Genomic DNA, 3,005 nt, shown 5'->3' on the forward strand with positions numbered 1-3,005 from the left:
AACTTGTTGAGAATCGATTTATATGTAGATAGAAAGAGAAAGGATATTTAATAAAGTTGTGGAATCATTTTGAGAATCGATTTATAAATAGAGTGAGAAAGGATATTGAATAAAGTTGTGGAATCATTTTGGGAATCAATTAATAAATAGAGTGAGTAATTATATTGAATAAAGTTTCTAAACTTGTAGTAGAAATTGAAATGAAATAGCAGCACTTACTGAATAAACTTTATTTCTACTACACGTGTAGTAGAAATTGAATTGAAGAAGCGCTTGCTGAATAAAGTTTCGAAACTTCAAGTAGAAATTGAAATGAAATCGCAGCACTTAAAGTTTCAAATCGTTTAGTAGAAATTAGTAGAAATGAAATAGCAGCACTTGCTGAATAAATTTTCAAATCGTTTAGTAGAAATTAAAATGAAATAGCAGCACTTGCTATCCCACTGTGCCACCACCACCAGAGAGACGCGTGTGGCCCACTCGATGGGTGCTGAAGCTGAAGGCTGCGCCTGCGTATGCTGCAAGAGCGAGAGGGCGCTATGCAATGCGAGTGGCAGCGAGAGAGAGAGACAGAGCGGGGCACTTGTAGTGGCAGCTCACAGATCGGGGTAAGTTCGTGTTCGCGTTTGAATTCGTGAATTCGAGTTCGAGTTTCGAGCTAAGCTGAAAGAGGGCGCATGGAAATTCAGATTTCTATCTGATGGGCAAACAAAAACCGCAGTGGGTGCCCTTCGATAGAGGAGAGGAGGAAGAGGTGAAAGAGGATGAAGCAGCCACCCCATGAGAGGGATTTTCAATGGGAATGGGAATGGGAATGGCAGTCATAATGGGAATGGGATTGGTTTTAGGCGGCACTTAGCACTCGTATTTACATGCGACTCGCGCAATGTCATTGCCAAAACAATGCGCAACCCAAGTCCGGTGTCGTTTATGTTAATTTATGCGCTATTAAATGCGGCGCGGGGCACTTAACTCGTTGCCTGCTGTCGTTGTCGTTGTTGCAACGCTTTTCGGCTAATTTCCGCCGCAGGCTTCAGTTACACGTTTTTTTTTCTACATATTTTTCTCATTTTTTTTTGGTGGGTTGATGTTAAACTTTTTGTAATTGCTCGCACGTGATGCGTCCACATTGAAAGGGATCACCACAAAAGTCGTTGTGGACGGCGCGTTTTGTGCGCGATTTTCAAAAACGCGCTCGCGAGTTGCGCTTTTCTTTCTTTCTCACTCTATCTCTCTCTCTCTTGCTGATTTCATTTGTCAACGCGGCGACGCTAATGAGGAAAAGAGTGTGAGAAGAGTGCGCGATTCGATTGATTTAGCCACCAACCATGACAAATTAAAACGGCTCTCGGCTAATGAGCTCAATGGTTAGCCAAAATGACATTGGCGACTCGCAAAGTGAGAAAATGGGTGAAAAACTGTTGAAAAGCCGCACATAAAACACACACACACGCACAAAAGGCGCAACAAAAACGATTTTTCTTCGCTATAAAAACAAAGCGCCGCCAAAAAAAAAAAATTTTGTAAAGTGTCGAAAAAATGTTGCCTAGAAAAATAGAAAGCAATTTATTTTGCAAGAAAAAACCAAAAAAAAAAGAGGGAAATTCGTTGTCTGCGGTTGGGAAACCCCTTGCGAAAAAGTTCGTTTTTTTTTGTGTGTTTTTTGAGGGTTTGTTTTTGGCATTCTTTGTAAGGCAAACAATACAATTTCGGCTGTTTTTTCAATGTCCACAATGCCAATGATGCACAAATGAAGCGTTGCAAGCGCCCTAAGAAAAGGGGCCAAGCGAGGAGACTTTTTTTTTCTTTGCTTTTGCGAAAATCTTGACAGACTTCGTCTCGTCTCAGTCTCAGTCAATAGATCAACAGATCAGTAGATCAGCCGATCTCGTGGATGTTCCAGCTGCTGTGGCAGCCAATCATTATCATTGAGGCAGAGCGTAAGCATAATGGGCGACTATTACATAAATATCATGTGTCCATTGACTCATTCTTTAATGATCCTTTCCGAATGCTCCTGAGATTCGTTCATCGATCCATCGATCATTGAGCTGAGCATTTGTCTGGTGCTAAACTCCGCAAAGACACTTAATGATATCCATACTTTTTATGGCTCAACTATCCTGCTTCTGTAGTTGATTGAGCCCAAAAATGCTTTACTTATCAAATTTTCTCGAATTTCAAAATTTTTTTGAATATGAGAAAGATTCTTTTTAAGGGAATAAATTTGTGTGATTTGAGAAAAACTTTTATATTCTTAAGCTTATTGAAAATATTAAGTATTGTTCACAAATCAACTGAACTGAAATTAGAATATACATTTATTTTAAATTTCACTAATTTTTTTTAGAGTAGAAAAGATTATATTATATTAGAAGTTTTCGATACATGCGACGACTATTTCCGCAAAAGCAAAAGTAATATGTAGATAACGTTATTTTAATATGTGGTACATCTAAATACCAAATTTAGCATGTGGTATATTTGTGTTTTTTTGTATATGTTTTTCATGAAGTTGAATATCAAAATACCAAATTTAGCATTTGGTATATTCGTGTTTTTGTATGGTATGTTTTGTATGCAGTAGTATATTGAAATACCAAATATGGCATTCGGTATATTTATGTATTTTTTGTATGGGTATGTAGTAGTTTATCAAAATACCAAATTTAGCATTTGGTATATTCGTGTTTTTGTATGGTATGTTTTGTATTTCGTAGTATATTGAAATACCAAATATGACATTCGGTATATTTATGTGTTTTTTGTGTGATATGTGATATGTATTTAGTAGTGTAACGATATACCACATTTATCATTTCGTATATTTTCGTAAGTTTTTGGATTAGTATTTTTCGAGATTACTTGGATTTATATTTTTTGTATGGTATATTTTGCATGAAGTAATGCATCGAAATACCAAATTTAGCATTTGGTATTTGGTACATTTGTGGATTGGTGTTTTTCGAGTTTTTTTTTATAATTAGACTGGGTTTTGAAATAAA

At 36.6% G+C, this 3,005-nt stretch overlaps 1 protein-coding gene across 7 annotated transcripts in view; it reads left to right on the top strand.

The window, feature by feature from the left end:
- The first annotated feature begins 324 nt into the window (after positions 1-324).
- The window catches only part of LOC132795144 (serine-rich adhesin for platelets), a 44,857-nt gene continuing 42,176 nt past the window's right edge, over positions 325-3,005 (top strand). For 4 of the 7 annotated variants that reach the window (XM_060805649.1, XM_060805652.1, XM_060805654.1 and 1 more), the window contains exon 1: positions 325-608. The gene's annotated coding sequence lies outside the window, so the exon portion shown is untranslated. The remainder of the gene's footprint in view (positions 609-3,005) is intronic. The other 3 variants (XR_009633419.1, XM_060805645.1, XM_060805648.1) reach the window with 1 other exon arrangement.

Source organism: Drosophila nasuta, chromosome X (assembly GCF_023558535.2).
Source record: "Drosophila nasuta strain 15112-1781.00 chromosome X, ASM2355853v1, whole genome shotgun sequence".
Classification (NCBI taxonomy): domain Eukaryota; kingdom Metazoa; phylum Arthropoda; class Insecta; order Diptera; family Drosophilidae; genus Drosophila; species Drosophila nasuta.